The following is a 14,116-nucleotide window of genomic DNA, read 5'->3' as shown; positions in this document are numbered from 1 at the left end:
CTTCTTTCCAACATTTCCACATCAGTTTTCATTTCTTATATATCCATTTTCTCCCTTTTTTCTATTTGCTATCTATACATGTGATTCTAATATTTATTTATACATATGAAAATATCAATGTACTAAATTATAATAATTAATTCTATGTCTGTTCCCTTTCTACATATTTGTTACTATATTAAAACTCCTGTTTCTTCCTCATTTAATCTTTCCTTGCCCTTTATACCTCTCCTTTAACCATTCATACCATTTATCCCATACCATGTAATATTCTGTTTCCTCCTTCTTATTTACTTCTTATTTACCCATGCCAGTTTTCTTTAGGCATTGCATGACAGCCTTTTATGCTTCTCTTTAAGTTTAAAATTGATTAATGCCAAAATTGATTAATGACAGATTAATGTTCTGTTGCCAAGAAACTGCATGAACATGTCCATCAAGTCACCAGGAATCGGGCTTGACTCAGGAAAGTCTTTACCATTCACTTGCACGACTGATATTCTTCATACTGCAAGGTTCTGACTTTTTCTTTTTAGCATTTCAGGAAAAAAAGGCTCACCCTGGTAGAAACATTACACTGTAGAAAAGCAATGACAGGTGTATTAATTATGCAGCTGCCTCTAGTAATTTCTTTGCATCATCAGGGATCACTTGTAGCCTGCTTTTGCCAAAAGGAAAGGGGGGAAAAATGGAAATTAAAATGATAAGTAATGACCCTCAAGGTGAATTAATGAACTTTTATTTACATTTTTTAAACTGCATAAATTTGGATGCTGTTAAGTAACAAGTAATTTTGCTTTATAAGAGTGAATTTTAAAAAGTATTGCTCTTCCATGAAGCATAATATTTGCATTAATATAAAGGTTATCATTATCTTTAGTTCCTTTTTTTTTTGCGTAGGCAAGAAGACATATATTAAAGACTTCTCCTATTGCTATCTTTGTCTTCCCTTAGCAATAAGAAACTATAATATGGAAAGTGAAATGTCAATAATGGGTTCTAAAATGGGAAAAATCAGATAAAACATGCTTCCTAGTGGTAACTGCAATACTAAATTTAAAATTTTAAAATTCATGTCATATTTCGATTGCAAAATCCATGCAACTAGATCATGGCAACAAGGAGCATATTCTACCTGTATACTACTATCAACAACTGGCCTTAGAAGAGATAATGTGAATATCAAAGAAGTAGCTTCTACCTATTAGGATCATCAATAGTAAAGGAACAAGCAGTCAAGAAACATCTACAGACTAGCACTTGGCAAAGCAGCCATGAAGGCCTTGGAAAAGATATTCAAATGTCATGATATGTCTGTACCTACAAAGATCAGAAACATGGAAGTCATTGTACTCCTTGTAATACCCTTTGGAAGTGAAAGCTAGACTTTGAAGAAGCAGGATATGAAGAATATTGATACTTTTGAACTTAGGTGTTGGAGAAGACTCTTGAGAATGCCATGGACAGGCAAGAAAACAAGCTGATGGATCATCAAACAAATCATCTCAGGGTTCTCACTTGAAATACAAGTTACCACACTCAAATTAGCCTATATATATTCCCTAATTCTCTAGGAAGGCTTTGATGTTGAGAAAAGTAGAAGGAAAGAGAAGAAGAGGACAAAAAAAAAGCAAAAAGTGGTTATAGTAGCTATGGATCCACCTGAAGGATTATGTTAGGGACAGATCCGAATGGTCAAAATCTATCTCTACGGTTGCTAAGGGTAGACACCAACTTGAAGGCAGATAATCAAAAATGGGCAACCAAAGTTTGTTGCTATTGTTTTTCTACTGCAATACACATATTCTTAAACTATACATTTTCTTAATGCAGATTTAACATATCCCTTAAAAACAGCCTATATCATAGAATGGTAATTATTGTAGTTTATACATATATAATTTTCAGCATTATAACTTTTAAGGTCTTTTTGTTTCCTTCCAATTGAAGAAAACAAATATAAAATGGGGCTTTGTTTTACGCTAATCTTTATGCAGTGGTGATGGCTAGTCTTAAAAGAATGCATCTTCTTCTCAACACATAGAGCATTATTGCACATGCCTTATAAATAACCAGCGCACATCAGTTTACAGCCAAATGGAACATTTTTCACCTCTATTGATCTGAGCATCACTACTGGGATAATTTGAAAAGTTATGAAAATTGAAAATTAAGTCATCCTTCTCCAAAACCTGGCACATTAAGCATGTTCTGGATTGCAGCTCCCATCAGCCCCAGTCTATAATGCTATTAGACCCAGACAACAGTGGCTGATAAATCTAGTGAGCACCAGACTGAATCAGATTTATTTCTACTCTGCCACATAATATAACAACATTTGAGCCAGAAGATCATTTAAATGCACACAGGCTACTAATCAATCATGTTATTCCATTTCAGGATACGCAATGTTATATGAAATAAAGAAACAGAGTAAGGGATAGTAAACCAAAGGAATGGAAGACATGGAATAAGAAAAGAAAAAGGAAACATAGCCAAACTAGTTTATACCAGTGCTAATCCCTACACCTTTTCAAACCTTTTTATTACTGTAAACCAGAGGTGGGTTTCAGCAGATTCTGACCAGTTCTGGAGAACCGGTAGCAGAAATTTTGAGTAGTTCGGAGAACCAGTAGTAAAAATTCTGACTGGCCCCACCCCCATCCATTCTCTGCCTCCCAAGTCCCAGCTGATCAGAAGGAAATGGGGATTTTGCAGTATTCTTCCCCCGGAGTGGGGTGAGAAAGGAGATTTTACAGTATCCTTCCTGACATGCCCACCAAGCCACACCCACAGAACCACTAGTAAAAAAATTTGAAACCCACCACTGGTGTAAACGAGCCTTCCACCACTTGATATAATCCCTTTTCTATAATTTTTAAAGATCACACCTACAGATAAAAGTAATACAAATGAGGAAAGAAAAAGTGCAAAGAAAAAAGCAAGTAGTAACTTCTCCCTTTGTCCCAGCAAGTATAAACAACTTTAACAACTCTTACAAGTCTCACACCACCTCTTAAAATAAAACAAACAATCCCTTTAATCTTTCATATTTCACCAAGATTTTTCTATAAACCCATTTTTAAAAAACATCCTCCTCCTTCCTAATTAGCAAAAGTATATTAAGATTTGCCCAAAATTAACAACCCATTATAAATGTTATTGAATAAGCCCACCTGAATTCCTTTCTTTTCTGTTTATATCTTATTTTCTATTTTTAAAACGTGTCCCCAGACCCCATAATTCAAGTCTAACCTATAGACATTCGATAGAAGTTAACATAAATAACTCCTTTTTAACCTTGATCAGATAAATTTAAAATGTAATAAATAACCTGTTTTCTATATACCTCTTATATTTTAAGAAAAACTTTGAAATATCTTCACTCAGTCATGGTCAAGAAAATCAATTAAAAATAAGCGTTGACATTTTAACTTTGGTCAAATAAATCAACTTTATATTACTTCCACTTGCTCACAATAATATTGGTCTTTAATTCCTTCAAATAATGTCTAAAGACTTGATTTTTTTCATTTTCTCTTTGTTTCTTCTCAAGAAGTCACCAACAATATTAAGAAACCCCTTTTGTGAATCCAAAGATAGATTATCCAAGTAATTCTTCAGAACTATTATGTCTAGATCAATTTAGTTTTAAAACATCAGCTGGTTTCATATGTATATTAAATATTTCATCTTCTCCATATCCTTGTAGCCTATAATTTTCAAGTCTACATTTGAATCAATTTCAGTCTTGTCCAGTAAAATGTGTCCTTTTCTATAACATAATTTATCAATATTGGTCCAAAAATTCCAGACAGATTTTATCAGTCTAGATCAGGGGTGTCAAACTGTCCCATGGGCCGGATGCATCACACACAGGCCACGCCCATCCCAGCTCTGCGAAGGGCAAAAAGGTTATGATACATCACATGACAGCAACGTGATGCCATGAGTTTGACACCCGTGCTGCATCCAGCCATGGGTTGCAGTCATAATATAATCCCATTTCTTCAGGGGCATCTCCAATTTTCCATGTCCTTACTGGAAGTCATATTTCATACAATTCCTGTTGTTCTTTAAATTTCTTATATTTCTCTTTCTGAATATCTTGTCAATTCCATTCACCACACTTTTTTCTGTCTTCTCCTTCCTCTTGATATATTTACTTTTTTTCATATTTTTTTCTGATTTGATACCCTTTTTTCTAGATGACAGAGAATATACCGCCTAACCACCTCAATGTAATTTTTTTCACACTGCTTAATCACTTCATTGTTTTACATTCATTCAGAACATATTTATTCAAACACAGAGATAATCTCAAAACAATAAAAGCACCACCAAGGAGGACTAGCTGGCTTTCAAAACATCCTCCAAAATGTTCTTTCAAAGAGCATGTATTTATAGTTATCTCTTTAGAGACTGTATTTTTTGCAACATTATTTTGCATTAGGCAATTCAGTTAAGAACTTTAGAATTAGAAACAAGGTAGGCATTACATAGAAGCACCACCCCGACATGATTTACTTCCGGATAAATGGCCTAAAATATTCTAGCTTTTTTTTTTAATCCAGTTTTTATTTTATTTTAAAAAGTTTATACTACCATACAATGGCATACTTAAACAGTATAATAAGGCCATAAAATGAAATGTAGATTACAAATAAATCCAAGGAAACCTCTTAATTGAGTTCCCATCCATTTAAACAGGCTTCATTTTAGCTCCTCAAACACTGGAATATATATATACACATTTTGTCTCTGGTCAGGAATTCCAGAATGTCCACACCACAATCAGAAAAGATCTGTCCCCAGTTCACATCAGAGGAAAATTCATAGGATGTAAAACAACCAAGATGCTGATCTGAGCTAGTAGACACAAATAAACAAGAAAATACTCTCTCTTAGTACACAAACGTTTCAGAGCCTTGAACATTTGAACCAAATAAGCAGTTTGAGTTTGTCTTGCTGTGCCTCATGATAGCGCTGAAGTTTCCAGCTTCACTGCTATAATGGTAATAACTCAAGATATTGATCAAAAGTTTTAGGACCTGGTTAATAAATTACATGCAAAAATAAGAAGAAGCTTTATGAAACTTAAAGGGAAAATACACCAGAATCAACAACTACTGAAAAGAAATTAAAAATTCAGGCAACCATTCCAAATGAAGTAATCAACTTGAACTTTATTCCTGATGACTTCATGGAGACATCTAGTTGAGCTGTACTCCTTGTGACTTCATGGGTGCATCTTGTTTTTCTTGTCAATATTGCAGAAGTAATTTGCCACGGCCTTCTTCCAGGCTGTTTTCCTACTTTCCAAAAAGGGGCAGTGACACTGGGCATCTTTTAGTGCATGAATAATCAATATTCATCAGATTCTGAGGCTCCAATATCCAATAGTTATGAGAATATATATAAGGGTGGACCTCTTTCCAGCCCTTTTATTATCAATGGCCACATGTTTGTGGGTACAAGGGTGGATAATGGAAAGCGTATAATGTGCTACATTCACTGTCATCTGAGTCAGAGGACCAGTGTGTAAACCCAGCCATTCTAATTTATTTCAATGAACCATTAACATTAATCTCTGTTTCTAATTCAGGCATCCTGAGAAGCTATAGATATTGTGGAAAACAAAAATAAGAATTTATTTTTATGTATAGTGTCCTCCGAGCTTCATCAGAGGAGTGTATGAAAATGAAGGCATATGAAACAGAACTTTCATTTCATTTCTATTGAGTCATTCTTGCATGAGATTATAAGGTTAATTAACACTATACTCAATTCAGTCTAAATTAAAATGGAAATTAACTAGTTTCATTTGGACAAAAGACGAGAGAGAAAGAGAAACTTTTATGGCTATCTTTAGATGACCTATATACAGTTGGAAAGTAATTATTAAAAAGCTAAAGTAGCACCATTTTAGATGAAAAGTTAGTGTTTGGTCATTTATGGAGAAGTAAGAGAGTCACATAAAAAGATAGAGAAAAACTGAGGAGAATGGTTATGCTTCCGGTAAAAGATAAGTTGCACCAATTAGAAAGTGGGAAATCAAGTTAAACCTTATTAAGAAAGTCAAACATGAGAAATTTAGACTTAGTCATGCACATATTCATTATCTGTATCTATCTATACAAGAATGTTGTACTCAATGCTTCTGCCTTTGTGTGCCTAATAACCTTTTGAACTTGGAACTATGGTATCTGGATTTGACCTGAACAAGAAGCAAATCAAAATGAAGAAATTCTTCCAACATTTCCATTTAAAAAGCCAGTATCTGTATATAGCTGTTTCAATATGACTTTGAAGCAGGGAAAGAGTCAAGCGAGAACATCCACAATCATGTGATTTAAAGCCTTGCTCCCTTTTTAGTACGGGACTTGATTTTTTTTTTTTTAACCTCCTTCTTGTGGACACCTGACTTTAAAGAGGGGAAATTATCCCCATTATGCATTCATCTGCCTGATTATTGTACCTTGTTTGTACAAGCACGAATTAATGATGCCTCCATGTTCTGAATTTCTCCTTGTAAAGATTACTATGTACACTCTGTCGTATCTTTTCTATTTAATTCATTGGTAAATGGTCATTTGCTCCATAAAACCTAAAACAACACTGCCACTGAAATAAAAAAGGACCCCACTGTATTACTAAACATGAACCTGCACCATTTAATCCAATGTTCAGTAAGGTTACTCAAAATTATATTTAAACTATGGTGAAGCTTACATAAGCTACTAAGCTTATCTCAAATTTATGTTCTGTCATGAAGTTGCTGGTGTCCTTCAACAACTTTTTTGGTTAATTTAACTGGTTGTGTAAGGTTACTATGAAGCCTTACATTCTTCAGAAGAAAATCAGGGGAAAAGAACTAGATGAGTATTAAGGAAGGTATTGTGGTCATAGTGAAACTGGTGGTACCATATTGCCTACCCCTGCCTTGCCTACAGGATTTACTTAAAGAACTAATGCTATTTAATCTGTTTCTATGTCAGCCTGTTTCTAAACTGAAAACCTCATAGTTGTACATCTATTATTTTAAAGGTATCCCCTGTAGCTCTTTTAACTTATTGAAGAATTCTACAAAACCTGAAATCTTGCCATTTCTTTCATGTCTCCTTTCTTTGGTTTCCATACATATATTGTCCTTTAATTTAAAAGAAGGGTTATTTTTTTTTCTCCTAGGCAAATATGGTTGTTTTAGCTTTTTTTTTCTCTACATGTTTTTGTCCTCCTGTATAATTTGTACCCTGACAATTAAAAATGGCTCTGCATACAAACAAATAACTTCATCTGAAACAATTTTTCACAAGCAGGTGATACACAGGTATGTTTTCATATTTAAAATAGCCATAGTTCCATAAATCTATATTAAAAGCCATGGAACACAAATTACTAACTCTACATTTCTTATATACTCAGATACCTTTATATACTCAGATACATTTATTTATATAGTAATAGCAATAGCACTTAGAGTTATATATCACTTCACAGTGCTTTACAGTCCTGTCTAAGCAATTTGCAGAGTCAACACATTACCCACAACAATCTGGGTCCTCATTTTATTGACCTCAGATGGATGGAAGGCTGAATCAACCTTGAGCCAGTGAAAATCGAACTGCTGGCAGTCAGCAGAAGTAGCCTGCAGTACTACATTCTAACCATGGTGCCACTATGGTTCATATAGTCACATACCTGAGAAGAATTGGTTGCAGCTTGTCTGCCTTGGCCAATTAGCTAAATAGTGACAAATAATAATTAAAGATAGGTGTCTGCAATGATATGGAAACAAGAATTACAACAGTTGATGGTTTCCTTGAAGCAATGCAACATCTGAAATTCTGGGGAAAAAGTTCTTGAAGATTAAAAGTATTGCCACAAACCAAACATACTTTGGTGGTTCTGAAAAATAAGACAGAAGGTCTTTTAAATGTGTCTTTAGAACACACACATCAAAGAGCTGCTCCTGCTGAGAAAACACAGGTAATGAACCTTCTGATTTGAGTTAATTACTGAAAGAGAAAATAAAATGATGCACTGATTGAAATAGTGAGACCGTTGCTGATCTCGAGTCAACACTCAGCAAATTCATGCAGTTGACACCCATATTTTTAAAAAAAATAATTATAAGCCTGGAGTGCTGTAAACTAAAATGTCCTTTTTTTTTTTTTGCAACAGACTTTTAACTACAAATAGATTTGGAAAATGAGTTTAAATAGCTAAATTATTTCATCTGGCAACCCAGCCACAGAATTTACTAACATAAATGCAAGCTGAATAAATATACAAAGATAGAGCTTGATTTCAACTTGTAAAAAATTAGCCTAGTTTTCTCGTTACTGTTTTCTATTATTGTGGTGTTACAGACCAGATTGTAGTGCACACATTATTAATCAGTTTCCTCCTCAGCGATAATGTGCAGACATCACCCTTTATAGATGGCAAAGCACATAGGCCAGCAAATGGCCCCGCTACCAGTTGCAGTGTGGCCTTTTATAATCGACAGGTGGAAATTTTGTCAATGCAGATATTTTTGAAGTACCGTCCAAAATTCATTTGATATGAGACCCAGTATGCCAAAAACTACTAGAACCACTGCAGATGTTTTATGCCATACTTTCAATCTCTATTTTTCAGATCTTGATACTTTCTGATCTTCTCCAATTCTTTGTCTTCTATTCTACAATCTCTTGGTATTGCCACATCAACTCTCCAATACTTTCTTCTTTTCAATCACAGTTAGAACTGGTGTGTTATGAGCCAATACTTTATTCTGTATTTAGAAATTCCAAAATATTTTAACCTACTCATTTTCAATTTCTTTCTTAACTATACTGTATGTTCCCATCATTTTTTTTTTTAAATTACTGGCACATGATAATTTTTACAGATGTTCCAGTGAATCATTTTTTTGTGACTGTGTTATATTGGCTCCTTATAATCAATGTGTCAATCTTCTTGGACAAGTGTATATGTTCTATAGTTTTTTTTTCTGCTTTTTTGTAGATCTGCACTTTGGATTATCGGATGGTGGTGTTTTTTTTTTTTCCCAATTCTGGCATTAATTACATTAGTTCAAACAGCTTGTTCTTCTGCAGCCAAAATCAAGCCTTCCATTTCTTTTTTTAAATATTCCAACAATTGCAAGTCATTACCAAGTTTTATCATTACCCACTTTCCTCTCAATATTTTGTAGAAATTGACCATGTCCTTTTCTTCTGTTAGTGTTGTTATCACATTATTTCAATGCTTTCTTGTTGTTTCCTGTACATTTAGTAAATTCCAGTTTTTAACTTGGATTAATTCTTTTTGTTGGCTGTCTTTTACATAATCAGCCAGTGCATGTTTTTCTCCTTTGGCAGTTTGTTTGACTTCTGCCTCCATTTCTTCTGAGAAAGTATAATCTATCAATATGGGGATGTAATGCATAATTAATAGTTACTGGTATTAGGTTGTTGTTGTTGTTGTTGTTGTTGTTGTTGTTGTTGTCTGTCCAAAATGTCCACTTCAGCTTGTATCCAGTTAATAATTTCAGCAGTATATTATATCACAGGTATGGTCCAAACATTGGTGCCTTCGATAGCATTTACACCATTCAGTTTTGTCTTCAGTAATTTTCTCACTCTTTGGATGTATAATTACTAACCACCTTTTCAATTTGTCCATGTTTGATGTTATCCAAGCATAAAATGCTCATTTACTTGTTACTCACAAGTAACATAACCAACTCCTGGTTTATGGGATCTTCCATTGAAGCTTTCAGTGATGATGTTATGTAGAACATATATTTATATTTATTTATTTGTCAAGAACGTATTAGGTAATTTATATAATTATAAGCATGACTTGAATACATAAAATAGATACAAGTAGATGAAACATTAGGACAGAGACGGTAGGCATGCTGATGCTCTTATGCCCACCCCTTATAAAGGAAGAAGTTGAAAGTACAAGTGTAAAAAATATACTACAAATAAAACCCCAGTCTGCATATGCATCAAGAACTGGGACTTTGCTGTAGTGGTTGGTGTGTATATAGTATATTACAACATTTGGGAAATGTGTTGTTTTCCTTTGTTCTCTCCTTCTCTATATTCTTTCTATTGTATGGTTCTTTGATAGCTTCTGGAGTGATTTGGGCATATTTCACTTTTTAAAAAAATCCTGGGAATAAAGCTGTTGTTTTCTCTTTCTCTTTCTACAGCAGTATTGCTATTTAGAGGAGCATGTGGGGTGTTGTTTTTTTTTACATTCGCCTCATCTGTTCATCTGCAGTTGGAAGATACTAAATCAGAATGGAGGGAGAGTATTATAACCTTCATCACTTTCTCATTGTTTGTATTCTATAATTGTGTTCCCCATAAGAAGCTTTTTCTACTTTTGTCAGCATTAAGAGAAACTGCAGTTATCTGTAGGCTATCTATTCCCATGGTGAGCAGTAATAGAAATCAGGAATCACACAGTGTTGTAGAATCACCTGAAGGTTTAATTTTGCTTGGTCTTTTTACTCTAATTTAAAATGTACTGTATCGTATTTTATTATCTCCTTCCCCCTCCTCCCACTAAGATTTCATTGTTTGCCTCACAGCATTTAAACTGCTTATATCTACCAGCAATTACAAATGTAACTAGATACCTTGGGAATGTTGACAAGGACAAGAAATGTTCAAAGTATGAGCACAGTGCTGATGACGCTGTCCCCAAACTGTGAATGTTGTGCAGTGGATTATAAATTATCCTAGAGTCTATTGTGCAATCTTGAGATGGCTGCTTTTAGCCTGATTAACAAACATAAAGAAAGAGTAACTAGGTTATTTAAAGTCTTAAAATAACAGAGTTATACAAGCAATTGTTTAAAATGTCTCAGCAAAAGAGAGTCTATCCCCTTCTGGATTTGGGTTTGTGATCTTTCCCTCTCAACATGGTAGCAAATGGTGAAAGAACTATCAGCTTTTTGGCTTCCTTTGCACTAGTCAGGCAGACTAAAGTAAATGCTACCATCTCACAGACTCAGCCAACATTAGTACTATGTAAGTAAGGCAATTGATATGAGAAGTGAAGGCTGGATCACTTAGATTTCACTAACTCAGCCAATATAGCATGTGCCAATCTATACTTTTAAAAATGCAAAGAAAAAATAATAATGATGATAGGATTTAGATTTGTGTTTCCTGAATTCTGTGGAAGACAGAGTCCATGTATATTTAATAACTGGCACTCTTGCCCAGAAATTGAGTGATCATATCAACATTTAAAACTGAGTTTCTATATTATATACACCTGTCAGCTTAAGCTGTTCGGCCATCCTTGGATTTTGAGATGAGCATCAAAGCGAATGCTTAGATCATGAGGCTTTGGAAGGCAATTCATTCAGGACAAAGCTGATATTTTATCATCCTTATTTGAATAAGCTGAAAGAACCAGTTTCACCTTGGAATGTATAACTTGGGTAATTGCCTCCATCTCCGTAGAAGCTTAGATGGGAATATTGCTCGGTGAATGTTGTGGTTCATTCACATGAAAATGCTGATGGATTCATTTACATGAACCAGCCAACAGATTGAACCCTTCACTGTAGATTTTTCTCTGAAATGAGGTAGATGATAGAGATAGGAAAACCTTTGCTTGATCTGCATATCTATGACACCAATCAAATGCTTCCTGGATTAATACACAGGTTTAAAATTTATCTTGGCATCCCATACTTTTCTTATCATTTGAAATGCAGATTCCTCGGCAGATGGGAATGAAGCCCCCACTCCACCCCTTTATTTAGCTTCAGAACTGCACAACTATTACTGCCAACATTGAGCATCAAACAATGAGTTATAGTGATGCAATTTCCATATTGTGAAATTAAACTACCTACTAAAATATATGCATTCTCTGTGGTAAGCAAACTACAGTTGGTTTTAGTTAAAGGAAAATGCTTGCCCTGTAAAACAAAAAGAGAGAGCCAATTTGGCGTTGTAATTAAAGCAGCAGGCTAGAAATCAGGACTGTGACTTCTAGTCCTGCCATAGGCATGAACTCAGCTAAATGACCTTGGGCCAGTCACTCTCTCTCAGCCCTAAGAAGCTCACAAGGGGAAACCACATCCAAAAACCTTTGCAAAGAAAATTTCAGGAACTAATCCAGGGGGTCTCCAGGAGTCAAAAATGACTTGTAGCCTCACTCTTCCCACTGTATCTGGTCACATTTTTCAGTTTTCAAATTGAAAAAGAAATGGGGAAAAGTCTGCCTCTCCCCCCTTATAAAACAATCTCTCTCTCTCTCCCTCCCTCTCTCTCTCTCTCTCTCTCTCTCTCCCGCTCCCTCCACCTCTCTCTCTCATGCCTTGGAAAAATCAGTGGAAAGAAAATCTCAATTTTATGCATCTTTTTCTTTCCCTTTTCATTTGAAGCCTGGTGCACAAATTGGCATGAACTGGCTTATGAGAGCATCTAAACAAACACTGGATGTTTAGAGAAATACTGGTTTGTTGGTCCATGACAGATTGCAAACAATCCTGGGATAGTCTTTGATACTGAAACTTTTTAATGGACCCCTAGTTCTGATTTTAAATGTAATTACTTAACTATTAAAAAGGTAAAGGTTCCCCTCGCACATTTGTGTTAGTCATTCCCGACTCTAGGGGGCCGTGCTCATCTCTATTTCTAAGCCGAAGAGCCAGCGCTGTCTGATGACAATTCTGTGGTCATGTAGCCAGCATGACTAAATGCCAAAGGCACACAGAATGTTGTTACCTTCCCATCAAAGATAATCCCTATTTTTCTACTTGCATTTTTACATGCTTTTGAACTGCTAGGTTGGCAGAAGCTGGGACAAGTAACGGGACCTCACTCTGTTACGTGGCACTAGGGATTCAAACCACCGAAATGCCGACCTTTCTGATCGACAAGCTCAGCATCTTAGCCACTGAGCCACCGCGTCCCCCTTAACTATTTAACTATTATTGTATTGTTATTCCAATGATTTCATGCTAGCTTTAAAATATTTTATTGATAAAATATGTTCTAGTTAGTACAAATACTAAAAATTGATCTATGAATTTTAAGACAAATAAAATACAGAAATTGTTCACCTAAATTATACCATGAGTTTAGAGAATTAAGTCATAGAATTCCAGTGCATTTCCCATTTAATTAATTCATAGAATAACATTTAATAAAATTCCCACTACTTTATTAATCATGTCAATTATTAGTAGAATTGGACTGTGCTGGAGAACAAATGGTTTGAAACACTATTTAAATCATGAGTGTTCTGAAGAGAATGAGAAAAGGAATTCTAATAATTTTATTTACACAACATGTGTTGAGAATGTTCTTAACATTTTACATGTTCTCAATAATTCTCACTACTGCACCAAAGCAGAGAGACAAGCATTATTTATTCCTACATTAATTTTCAAACACCAGCAGAATTTAGACAGTAACACACTGAATAATGCCATTGATGAAATATTAATGTTCAGGAACAGATTCTAGTTCATTTTTAGCTATTGTATAACACAACTTCTTAAAACAAAGTTATTGGAGAGTAGTAAGGTACAAATTAATAAAATTGAAGCATTTATGTAAATTTCTTGATCTACAAATACCCACAACAGACCCAGTAGTGCAATAACCCACCTATCACAGAGATACAGTGTAGAATTCAACTGATTCATTTTCACTAAGAACCTCACAATGAAGTGGACTAATCAAGAACTCCCATAATGCATAATATGTCACATAAAATTATATAAGATTTACAAAACTATGACCAAGTTCTTTTACAACATTAAATCATAATACACCTTCCTGGGTTTAATCCATGATGTCTAAATTCTTAGCATTATATGTAAATTGGGCCTCTATTGCTAGTTTAAGAAACAAGATTTAAATAAGCTGCCTTAATATTATCTATAAAAATTACCAAATCTGTAGTGGTGTAGTTTGAGGGGTGTATATATTGATTGTCCAAATTTCTCAGTTTTTTTGTTATAAAATATGATGTGTTAGTTTACATTTTATTTCCACAGCCGTAAGATTTAGACAAATCTGTTTAAAATTTCAGTCCTCATTCTCATTGGTATTGCTATAGAAGCATATCTTTTCTATGTAGG

General features: G+C 34.5%; 1 protein-coding gene across 1 annotated transcript in view; it reads right to left on the bottom strand.

Moving 5' to 3' along the window:
- CNTNAP5 (contactin associated protein family member 5) overlaps window positions 1-14,116 on the bottom strand; it is a 424,307-nt gene that overhangs the window by 307,125 nt on the left and 103,066 nt on the right. The window lies entirely within an intron of this gene.

The sequence above is a fragment of the Pituophis catenifer genome, unplaced genomic scaffold (assembly GCF_029215685.1).
Source record: "Pituophis catenifer annectens isolate HBS135680 unplaced genomic scaffold, rPitCat1.0.hap2 SCAF_1, whole genome shotgun sequence".
In the NCBI taxonomy this organism is placed as follows: domain Eukaryota; kingdom Metazoa; phylum Chordata; class Lepidosauria; order Squamata; family Colubridae; genus Pituophis; species Pituophis catenifer.
This window is presented reverse-complemented; position numbering and strand designations above follow the sequence as displayed.